At 28.1% G+C, this 13,000-nt stretch overlaps 1 protein-coding gene across 1 annotated transcript in view; it reads left to right on the top strand.

Moving 5' to 3' along the window:
• Nucleotides 1-1,742: 1,742 nt before the first annotated feature.
• Nucleotides 1,743-13,000, top strand: part of LOC103577599 (uncharacterized) — an 83,657-nt gene continuing 72,399 nt past the window's right edge. Inside the window, exon 1 of the mRNA XM_008558310.2 lies at nucleotides 1,743-1,850. The gene's annotated coding sequence lies outside the window, so the exon portion shown is untranslated. The remainder of the gene's footprint in view (nucleotides 1,851-13,000) is intronic.

Below are 13,000 nucleotides of genomic sequence, written 5' to 3'. Positions count from 1 at the left end.
CTTTTATCACTGCCAACATTTGACATAAAAAAATTAGGCTCTCTTTTATATAATAAATCGTATAAAAATGTCATAATAAAGGATATGTGATAATAATGAAATATTTTAACGATTATTATGAAAAATTCTTCAAAGTTTTTTATGATTAAATCTAAGGGAGAATTATTTAATGCGCTTGTTCATCGAATACTGGACAAAGAAAAAAAAAGAAAAAACAAATTAAAAAAAAAAGGCCGAATGTTTTTAAGGTGAAAAAGCAATTTAGCCAGCAGTAATTAATTAAATTCAATTTTTTCCAACGTTGTCGAGATTTTTATTCTCTACCTTCGGACTGTGTTCTCTTGTCGCTCGAAATTACTAAATTAAATCTATTGAAAGAAGTTTTTTAAAACCTTTTAACTTCATTTTATAAAAATTGTAAATAAAAAGAAAATTTAATAAAATAAAAATGACTTACACTAATAAGATTTAAGGTATAAAAAAATCTATTTTCCTTTCATTTTAATGTACAAAATTATGAATAAAATATAAAGAAAAAAAAAGAATTTACTGAATAAAAAATTAAACAAATATAATTAGTCTTCTCTATATTTTTACTATAGAACACGAGTACAAATATTAGTATTAGAAATTCAAGTCGTATGTCCTGCTTTTCACAGCGGGCATTGACCTCCTGCGGATCGATTAGCCAGTTCACTTAACACAATTTTGCTCCGAAGGTCGAATAAATTTGAGAACCCTTAATCTTTCTTCCAATTCATTCTTTGTTTAATTTCATTGTCTAATTGACTTAGTAAATTCAAACAAGATCAATTGTCCTTTATATATATGTATAAAAATTTGTTTTCTTTTTTTTTCTCGGAAACAGGTTCAAGTTTTATATAGATATAAAAATACTCCAGTGAAAATTAGAGCTTTTAATATTAACATTTTCTATTTTCCATAGGAATAATGGAAAAAAATTTTTTGCGTCTTCTGATTTTTGTAACTAGTTAACGATGCGTCATAGGAAAAATCTGCAGATAAACATTGTAGAGAATTGAATGCTCTACAAAAAAAGTCTCTTATCATTTTTTGATAAAGTCATCTACTCAAAAGTTATTTGAGCTTGAAGTCAAATTTATAGTAAATTTTGAGATCTTTTTACTTTTCCGTCGAAACTCTCAGACTTATCACAAAATATCATAGGAGCTTTTATATAGACAATCTTATTCCTTACAAATTACCTCTGATAAATTTTTTAGAAATTCCGCATTGTTTGCTAGTTATTTTCATTTTAATGTCAAGCTCTTAAAATCGATCAGAACACTACTTTTTATAAAATATCCTAATATATATAATGTTTTTTAATAACTTCTGTTTTTATTTTCAGGTAGATTAACTTTATACGTAACACTTTGAGTAAAATAAATACCGTAAAGTATCAGATCCATAAGACTACTAGTATACCTAGTACTAGTACTAGTGTACACTCAAGACATCAAGTGTTTGTAAATAAAAGTAAAAGAGCTAAGACTCTCACGGGAATGTTACTAAATCGTTTGTGAAAATCCATGTGGTCCAACTTGGCGACAAAGTCCAACAGGAAATGGTACTCTGTAGGCGGATGGACATAGAAGTAATGCGGAATACAACGAGTAAGTTGGAAAGGATACTGAACGTTGACAGTTGTCGCTTTGGGAGTAGCCGAGCAAAGTTGCCGGAACGTAAAGACTGTCAAGGGTGAATAAAAGAGCCTCGTGACGGAGGGCTTTCGAACAGCCCTGGCGCGGCTGCGACACTGCACCCCGCAAGGGGGTTCTCTGCCAAATACACCGAATCCACCTGCCACCCCTGAGCACAAAAGTCACGTAAGTTTTTTTTTTCTATTTTCAATGACAAAATATTAACTTTTCTTTTCATACTTCATTTTATGAACTTTTTCCTGTAAGTCATTTTTTTTTTTCAACTTTACTTGTTAAATAATTTTTCAAAGAAAAAAGAAGAAAAGTTATCACCCGGATCGTAATACGTATCTTAGATTTTCTAACTTAAGAATAATTAGTCCATCAGAAATTTGTTTACAAGCTGTTTCATTATTGATGGATAAGAATGCTAATTAGAATTATTTAACCATTTGATAGCTTTTATGACAAAAATTTTAAATTAACAGTTATGCTGTGGGCGGTAATTTTAAATTATTTCCTAAACACTTATGCGTTTTATTAAAACAATAAAGTTATTTACTCTGTTAATCTGAAACAGTGACTATTAACTGTTTTACAGCTATAAGTATACCAAGTAATAGACTTATAGCTGTGAAATTGTGCACTATTTCTTACACTTTAGCAGACTAATCAGTCTCAATTCAAGCCAAAATTTTATTAAGAAGCAGTTTATTCAGCTTGACTTCAGTGTCTTTTTAATGTTACGGTAGGCTGTTCAGTTTTGAAACAGCCTTAAAATTTTACGTCAGTTTAAAGTTTAAGCTCGTTCAGGTTGAATCCAGCTTCAATTTAATCCCAGTAGCAGGCTGCAGTTTAGTTTAAGGCTCAATTAAGTGCAGCAAGTTTCAATTAAGGTTCAGTTCAGCGCAGTCAGCTTCATTTAAGGTCCAGTTCAGCTTAGTCAGTTTAAAATAATGCTGAAACTTTTCGACTCGAGTGTATACGCATTATTTTTCAGAGGTTTTCACTGTTTCAGATCTAGAGAGTATAATTTTTCATTTATTGATACCAGCACGGAAAAAACGGATCTCAAAATTTAGCTATAATTTCTATGCAGAAATTAACTCGGAACTATAAGGATCCGATAACTTTTACTTTTGGTATAAGTAAAAAATTACTATTCCATAAGTAAAAGATATAAACACAGTAAAAAATACAAACGCTTATTAATTTTTAATTTGTGGACATGATTCAAAAAATATTTCGAAAATTTTGTTTTTGTCAGTTACTGTGTTTTGAAATTGGGCACCCGTTACTCTTCACATAGTAATTTTTGTTTACTTTTTTTCGTGATAAAATAAAATACAATACAACAATTTACGTATTGTTCATAAAAAGCTTGACCTTTTTCTTATGATCATGAAAATGATTTACTCGAAGAAAAAAATTTTTTTTATTACACTGAAAAAGAAACTTTGTTAACAATAATGGTAAGGGTTGAAATAAAAATGAAACAAAGTTTCCTCATAATCTATAGTTGGACACTATCGGCAATTGAAACGCTTTTGTGCCACTAATTGGTGCTCTTCAATGTATAGTACTGTAAGTCGTAAGTTTAGACAAGTGTGTTATTTCCCATTTAATAGTAGTGTAGTTGCTTAATACACACTTTAAGGTGTGTTAATTTTTCCATAAAAGTTTATGGAACATAAGCACACTTTAAAGTGTGCAAAAAGTTACTATTATGCTGTTTAAGAGAGAGTAAAATAATAATATACTCAGATTTGCGACAAGGAACAAATCAACTCGCACTATAAAAGATCTAAAAACGAAATAGTGTATTGCCACAGAATCGCAGTGCATGTTCACTATTTTTACCAGCTATAGATATACCAATAGGAATCAGTGAATACTTACTAATCGAATTAGTTAAATTTTTATCACTAGTTGAATTAGTGAAATTCTATTACTAGTTGAATCAGTAAAAATCACTGTATGTTTCCGGGGAATGGTAGCTAAGTAACCAGTGAAATGCATTGTTTGTTTTAGTGAAACAAAATTGCTGACCGAACCAGTGAAATTCACTGGAAAGTCTAACAAATAATCCGCTGATAATGTTAATGAAATAAGACGGATAATTTTTGTTTTACGTTTCGGTGGGTCTCGAAGACAGAACCTTAAGGCCACTGAGCAACCGTTCTATTCACTGTGCTGTTGAACTATAAAGACGAGGGCATGCAATTTAGTTATCTATGAGAGTTATAATTTTTTTTGTCAATGAATTATCATTCAATTGATAAACTAACTATTATAATAAATTCTAATATCTTAGAATTATTTAAAAAGACAAATTAATAATCACGAAATATTTTAGTGAATGATTAATTATTTAGAAATATTTTAATTATGAATCAAAAATAGGTAATAAATCGATTGAAAATGCTGTAGGTGTTTAATAACAGATTGTGTGGGAGCACGTCGTTGGTTCATTTTTGTTGAGATAAAAATTATAATAATCTTCACTGATTCAGTAGTGAAAAATTACGTTATGAAGTAAATCAGTGAAATTTCTACTGATTAGCTGTTGAAGATACTAAGTTGCCAGTAACAAATCGAGCAACTGACAAAATAGTGAATTTTTATTGTGAAATACTGCTGAATCGGTGCTAATTCAAACCATTTATTAAATTGATTAAATTTAATTAATTTATTTTTAAAAAGTCCACGCTAAAGAAAACATTGATTTTAGCAAACATTAAAAATACATTTGTATAATGTTATATCTAAAAATAATACCTTTAGAAGATACAATCAATTTCAAAGTTATGAGTATAAAAAAACATAGAGCTATTGCTTTAGATGAAAAACATTTTATACATTCCGAAAGATCATAGGGTGATCAGGATGATGAGTCAGCCTCCGGCAAATATAGTTTAATCATGTCTTTTAGATACTATTTAAATACCAAAATTTTCCGTCAGTTTCAAATCTATGGATCTCAACTGATTCCTATCTGAAGAAAAACTGCAAAAAAACTAAAGTCCATATATTCCATATAAAGTCCATATATTCTTGGGGCTTAGAAATATTCATATAAAAAAAGTCTACACCGGTACATTAATTAGTAGCTATTTTTTCTTGAATTTTTTTTTTTTTTAATAATCGCGTTTACTATTACGACTAGTTTTAGTGGTTACTTTTACCTTCTTTTTCTTCTCTTATTATGTTAATATACTCAGTAATATATCTGAAATAATTGGGGATTTAAAAGAAATTTTCCAAAGACAAATCACAATTTTCGAAAAAATGAAATGCTTGATTTTTTATTGCACTTTAATGAATTGCTAAAGGAGATTCGTAAGCTTATATATATTAGTGAACTAAATTGAATTAAAAATCATTTATTCCTACCCTTTCAGTCAAGTAATATCAAACATGTTCGACTATACTTAGAAAGGGTAACCACTTAGTTGTGCGTCGTAGTACCTTGGAAAATTTCTACTCTGGAGAGGCATTTTCTCATAAATTTTCATCTCGTAACCATGACATTATAATACGTTGAACAAAAGGTTACTTGATTACTAGAGCTCATTGTGATAGCAGAGTTAAGGATTTTGTATTATGCGAGTTTTAAAATATTGATGATAATAAAAATTATAAACGATCGTTAAATAATATGTATCGTAGATTTTCTAGTTAGTTATATTGTATTAATTATTATTTATTATTGATTAAATGAAAATTTATCAAGCGTACTGTAGAAGAACGGCGTTAGAATGAACTTGTTCAATGTTGATGCGAGGTTTAAATAGACTCACACCCGTGTGCTGGTTTTATTTCGCGGCGTAGTCATATTATAATTAGTTGATTGTATTTTTTAAAATTATAATAAAATTAAATTAATATTGAATTAACGAATTACTTTTTTTCTTGTTTTGATATTTTTTTTAACTTTCCGCTACACGGAAAAAATAAACTTTAAAAATTAGTGTTTGAAATTATAACCCGGAACCCAGGTGTCAATATGGGGAATTTTTAAATTTCAAATAATAAATTTTATAATACGTGTCGTCAATTTTCTAAGTATCAGTTACGATTTTTAAAGTTCAAATAGTAATTTTTCTTGCATAGACAATAAATTTCATACTTATTCTGTAATTATTGACTTATTAATCATAAACGAAAAAATTGCTATTTAGGATGATAGTTTTTACTAATCATTTTATCATTATATTACTTGTCGTTTTCAATTTATATAGTTTATTTTTTCGGTGTATGAAAATTGAAAATTTTCAAAAAAAGGGAAGTTACTGATTTCGGTCCGATTTTCGAAAATCGAGTTTTTATCAGATGTTGACGTTTTGAGGTCCTAGAAAGCTCGGCTGCCCAATTTCAAAACACGGTAACTGACAAAAAAAATTTTTTTGAAATATGCATTGAATCAAGTTCACGAGACTCCATTGGAACTAAAAATCGATTTTGAAAAATTCGTCAGTTACTGTGTTTTGAAATTGGACAGTCGAGCTATTCTGACGAGTTCCAGAGAAAACGTCCGTTTGCACTGAAAAAAAAAATACTGTTTTCAAATATCTGCATGTTTGAATCCTCTAAATAAAAATATACTCCAACCAAGTAATATTTTCTTAAAATAAGAATAAAAATTCTTAAATCAAGAAAAAATTACTTGGTTGGAGTATATTTTTACTATGATTAAACAAATATTTACTCGGGAGGATTCAAACACGCAGATACTTGAAAACAGTTTTTTTTTTTTTCAGTGTGTGTATGTAAACTTTTTTTTTCTACTTTCTTTGAGTTTTTTCCGCAAGACTACATCATAGAAAACCATGAATGTTCATATTGTTGACACTTATTCCTAAAACAAACATAGTTATGAGCTACTCTCGATGACAACAGTCGCATGGTGAAATTAGTGAAATTCACTGGGAAATAGTGAATATGCACTGGAAACCAGCTATAAGTATATCACTGGTTGAATTCATGGCATACTCATAGCTGGAGGAATAGTGACTACCCACTAACTCGTAGCGAATTTTACTAATTCATTTTCGGAGAGCGTGTTTCCTGGAGTTGTTACTAAAACCATAAAGGCGCATAAAAAAATTCAAAACAGAAAACATTTGCATTCATATTTTTTTAGATATAAAATCCATCCTTTGGCGAAAAAAAATTCTTTATTTCTCTTTATAGTTCCTGAGTGCCATAAAGAGGTATAACTATTCATAAATTCTTCTGACACCTGCAAAGTGATTTTTATATAAATATTTAATTTTATTGCTGTTTTACTACAGAATAGTAAATTGTTTAAAAGTAAAACTTCATATCTATAATTGAACTTTCTTACATTAGTATTTGTACTTTCCATTATATTTATTTTTATCTTAACCAACTGCTACGTCGTTTTACGTTAGTACAATTCCCTTGAGTTCACTTCATTCGACGTCGTTATAAGAGTTGCCAATGCCACGTAACGAGTTGAAAAAGCCTGAAATTCACACGCCAAAGTGCTGCCTTTCTAGAGCAATTTTACCACAGGATTTTTTTTTCACCAAAGAAAAGAAACTCACAAATCGTGTCTAGAGAATTTAAGTTTTCTCTCGAGACCATTTTTTTCCTACATTGTAAATTTAATTTTCTATTATTCGAGTGAATATAAATAAAGATTAAAGTTAAGAATTCAAATTAAAATAATATGAAAAACAGTTGACTCTGTGAGCCAACCCTAGAACTTTCCGGTTTCCGAGCTCAAAAAGCTTTTACGTTTTATTTGTCAATTTTTGAGCTCTTTAGATTAGAAAAAAATGCCTGGAACAAAAAAATACCATTTCGTTGCAAAAACGTAATTTTTGTCCGATGATTTTTGGAACAAATTAACCGATTTACACATGTGGCGATCGTAAGTACTTTTTTAGACTATAACTCGTAAACCACTTGACCGATCGACATCAAAATCTAATCTGATCGAAGTCTCGATGAGCCCTTTCAATTGCTGCAAAACACGACAGTCAAATCAGTTGATTCGTTCCAAAGATATCGTACGAAAAAAATTAGTTTACACACATATACACAGCCATTAATCCGAAAATAGTCAGAATATCTTTCTAAGACCTCAAAACATCTGATGGAAATTCGATGTTTGAAAATCAGACCGAAAACAATAACTTCCTTTATTTTAAATTTTGAATTTCCATAGCGGGAAATTTAAAATTTAATGAATTTATAAATTATACTATTGTCATTGACGTCAACGTTATTATTAACTGATAGTAACGTATATTTATAAATGAAATTTTCAATTAATTTAATTAATACAAATAAAAAATTAAAGCAATTAAATTGCTTTTGATTCATGCATGGTTGAATTTACGAAATATCGATACCATCATAGCGATGGATTTATTGTCTGTCTGTAGATATCTATTAGTACATCACTATTACTATTAGCTGCATAACTAGAGCATGCTTATTTACATATTAATTAGATTTAGATATAGCACTGAAATTTATATTGAATTATTATTAATCTTTTGATCTAATTATCTAATAGGATGATTTAATTAAATATTTATACTGAAAAGTAATAAATTTATAATATTATATTACTTAATGAAATTTCATCTTTATTATTCGTTAAATCTTTAGGGTCTCTTTATGCTCAAGTAAAGATAGTGGCTTGCTTAGCTTTACATTACACTGTCAAGGACCAAAAGAATGTGACACGGTAGATGCGCGCACGGGAAGCTTCTTGCTTCTGATATTACACATCGCAACTTTTTTATTTTATTTTTTATCTTTATGGTGATGTATGTTTTGTTGAAAATAAAAAAAATGTGATAAAGATATTACGCTCGTATGTTGAAAGATTTAGATAAATAGAAAAAAACTTGTGCTACTTTTTGCATTTATTTTTATCTTATTAGTAGTACTTGTTGTTATGGAACAAATAAAATATATACCAAATAGAAATAGAATAATAAAAGTTGGTTTTTTTATGGAAAGGAGCGTAATAAAAAATGAGGATTTTACAATGTATAAATTATCACTTGAATTTGTTAGAAAAATTGAAGTAGTTTGAATAATAGCCTAGGTAAAAATATTTAGTCGAAGATACGTAGAAAATGTTAAATTTTGCTGAAATCATGGTGAAACCGTAGAATTTTTTTGGACAAAAACCGAAATTTGGTCGATAAATTGAGTTGGCCTACTTTCAGCCATAGCATGTTTTTTTCAAATAAAATTATAGAACTTGGAAAAATTTTCAGTAACTCAATATAGAACAAAAAATTTTCAAGTTTTCGGCCAAATTTTGGCCTAGATGATTTTCACCCTTTTTGCCTGGGTCTTTTTTCAGCCTATAAAAAATTTCATTATTTTTTTATCTGAAAGATTACTCTTGACATTAAACAGCCAGTGGTATACCGAAGATATATTGTTTTTACAAGATCGTGAATTAATAATAAATTGCCCGAAAAAAACGGTTTAAATTTATGTTGATCGAATTATTACACTTTTTCTAACTTTCCGCTAAGAAAATAGAAAATTTTAAAAAAACGGAATTTATTGGTTTCATTTCGATTTTCAAAAAACAAGTTTCAAACAGATCTTGACTTTTTGAGTTCCTAGGAGACTATTATGACTAATTTAAAGATGGCGTCCGAGTGTATGTTTGTACGTATATGTGTATTTTTTAAATACCTAAAGCTACCTTAAATAAGACAGTTAAAGAATAAATAGTTTATGTACAAATTCAACTATTAACCTGATCGGTTAGGATGATATATGATGATTCTAGGGTTACAATTGATGAATGTGATGCTAACAGAAACCGGGCAATTTTGTCTCTAGGGAAGAAACTGATTGCAGTTTAAATTCGCGTACTCGTATCGGACTCAAATTGGCTTGTTTTGACTAGTTAAATGTGCATTGAACCTCGTAGATTTAGTGCAACTGATATGGCAATTGATTATATAACGTATTTCTGTTAATTATATTACATAATGAAAGTGTAATTCTCATAGAATTAAATTTCAAATATAAAATGAAATGCTATTATAAGAATGACGTTGAATTTGCAAAAAAAATGGAAAAATCAGTTTATCTCTATAACAGGTTTTTTTTTTTTTTTTTCTCCATGAATAGCAACCGCTCAAGATCCTTCATATATATTAAGACAAATACTGAAAATCTCAGGCTTGAAGACCATAAGGGAAATAAGTATAGTAAATCGAGCCCCTGAGAGTATCTTAATCATATTCTAACGATAAGTAAATATTAATAAAATGCTAAAATCCTAAAAGTTTTAGACTATAATCTCGATTGATTTTTGAGTAAAAAAAAAAACGAAAAAAACGACTTCGTATCTAGCGTAATAAAGAACATTTTTTTTAAAAAAATACTTTCATAAAGCAAACTTAGCCTTTTATCAATTTAATTGACTACAACCAAAAGCTTTTTAAAAAAAAGCGACTTAGATGCTTTTAAGAATTTTTAAGGATTTTATCAGCTATGATACAATCTTGATTGAGTTATGGGACATTAAATGTTTTTTTAAATTTTTCATAAGAACGCTATGGTTAAAACATAATTTTTTCTGTAAATTAGTAAATTAATTAAAAATAGATGTTTTTTTAGTTATTTCATAGCTTCTAGAAATATTAAATTTGTAGAGTGAATCTTGAAAAAATTTCGTTTTCTTTTTTTAACTCTGCAACCATTCGAGATACATAATAGAGGTTTAAAATTCTTAATCGAGATTAAGGTCTGAAACTTTTAGAATATTTAGTATTTTGTGAATACCTGTATACATTTAGAATATGAATAAGATGTCTGATATTATGTAAGTGTGGATAAAAATTTTTATTCACTCGAAACATAGTTTTAATAGGGTATGCAAATCGAATCGAATATTGCTATTCCAATCGACTAATTCAAATTTTCGAAGTGTGGAATAATCGTAACCCTGGTTTGATTCCGCTTAAATCTGAATTCTAAATTAAAAACAATACTATTTTATTTCGCTGGAATTTTTAATCAAAGAAATTTTTCAAAAATCCATAAATCGAATTATTTAAAGATCTTTAATTTGTTTAGCAAGTTTCCGAATACAAATGTTCCGTTTAAATTTCGAATGTTAAATTTTAAACTCGCATTTGATAAATTATAAAAAAATTTTTACAACAATTCGAGAATAATTTAAAATCTTATTTATAACCTAAATTTTTCAAATTATCCTAATAGAAATGAAATCGAGTTTTTATCTAATAATTGGCCAATTTTTACTAGAGGTGCAATGGAACATGGTCGCTTTCAAACTTTTATCAATACTAATAATAACTGCTTTATTATCTTTTCGTTCTTTAGTATAAATCACGGAAAAAAGAAGTCAAAATCGTGCCGTTACGAAATTGAAACTACAAATTGAAGCCTACTCTATTATAAAAGCATTCTAATATATGCTTTAAATATACATTTTAATAATATAGACTGCGATTTTACAGTATTAAGCTGTAATTTTTCAACTATTTTTTTTCCGTGAGAAACTTCACTTATACTTTAATTGAAGTATTTTCGTTTGAAAATGAAAATTAACATAGCTTTATTTATTTGAATTAATAGAAGAATCGAATTAGTATAAAGTTGAAGATCTTATCTTGAATTCATAAATAAAAACGATGAACTATTTTATGAAATAATTGAACTTGAGTATATTTCAATTGGAATAGCTTGTTAGTAAGTTATTGCGGGGTGCATATTCCGGGTGTTAATTGAAACGGTAATTATTATTTCAAGCAGGTTCTCATATCAACCTCTCTATCTAATATTTTAATTGATATCGATGTAATATAACTTGTTAACTATAATTACAGTATTTTGACCTACATTATATTGTGTAGGCTAATTCAGCATATAACTATAGTTATTTAAAACTTATAATCGTCCCATGAAAATTTTTGTTCCAATTGATAATGCGAAAAATTTCTTGGGACGAGTAAAAATTTCTTACGCCAAGAAATTCTTTTTTTCTGTGTATGAATTTGAATGGAGAGTATAACACACGTGGATTTGCAGTATTTTATTAATAACCTCTAAGTGATGCCAAGTAATTGAAGAATGTAAACAGTCATATTTGCCGTATCTGTGTTGTTGTATATTAGCTATACTGTATTGCCATAATAGCAGTCTAGATAGTTATCGAACCAATATCTCTTAGCCAAGCCAGAGAAATGGCTATTATAACATTCCAATAATGCTAATTGAAAGATAAGTTTTCTCATAGTAATGAATTGACGTTCAGCAATACTATAAATTGTTCCAACAGCTCTAATTTATTTTTTTTTTTTTCAGAGTGAGAAATTGAATCACATATATTTTTGTTTACGTGCCTCATATATAATAAAGACAGCATAATATACTAAAAAGAGTATTTCACTTTTTTGCCAAGACATGTTCTTGCTTTCAAGTAGTAAAATATACGATTAGGATGTCATAACAATATCATACATGTTATTTTTAAGTCGACTTTCAAGTTCTATGAAGAATAAAAAGAACAGTTGTTCGGTATTTTTTACTCGTGTTGAAATCATTAATTTTTATTAAAAAAACAGTAATTTTTTTTTTTCACTCTTTAATGTTCTTGAGCAAAATGTAATGGAGAAACGAGAAGCCTGAGGTAATGAAAAGGGAGAGATGATTAAAATGTTATTCAATTGCTGTAGGGCTTTTAACAAACGTTTTGAAATTGAGTAAAATATTAATAACGGCAATAAATTTTTTTTTATTTATTAACAAACTTTAAAATGAATTCATTAAAAAAATATTTATTTATTTTAATTATCGTGTACAATGGTTGCGAAAATATATACGATACTTTTACCCAATCTGTAATTAATTTTACATTTTTCGCCGGTGATAAAATATTATTTTAATGAAGAAAATTTAATGGTACGACTGAATAATTTCATAGTTATTAATTTGAATAAAAACACAAGTTCATTTTTAATTATTATTGTCAATAATAATGTAAGAGCGAACCTTTGTAATTTATTCAAAATTCTAGATATCATAAGACTTTATTTATCAAATTGTCGGAGTTAATTATTTATATAAAAAATAAAATCCATAAATATTTATTTATTTATAAGAGAAATATAGTCTTACTTTAAATAAAATTTACACTTTCCTTCATTTCTTTACTTCTCACAAGATCACTCGAGTCGAAATTTCGGCTCTTATGACCTACTGCTAAGACCTGGGTACTATAGAACTTGAAAGTTCATTTAACAGTTATAAGAACTTATTCAGATTATTATTAAAAATGCTCGTAAGACTTAATA

This window comes from Microplitis demolitor, chromosome 6 (genome assembly GCF_026212275.2).
Source record: "Microplitis demolitor isolate Queensland-Clemson2020A chromosome 6, iyMicDemo2.1a, whole genome shotgun sequence".
NCBI lineage: Eukaryota > Metazoa > Arthropoda > Insecta > Hymenoptera > Braconidae > Microplitis > Microplitis demolitor.
Note: the sequence above shows the minus strand (reverse complement) of the source record. Positions and strands in the feature narration are given on the sequence as shown.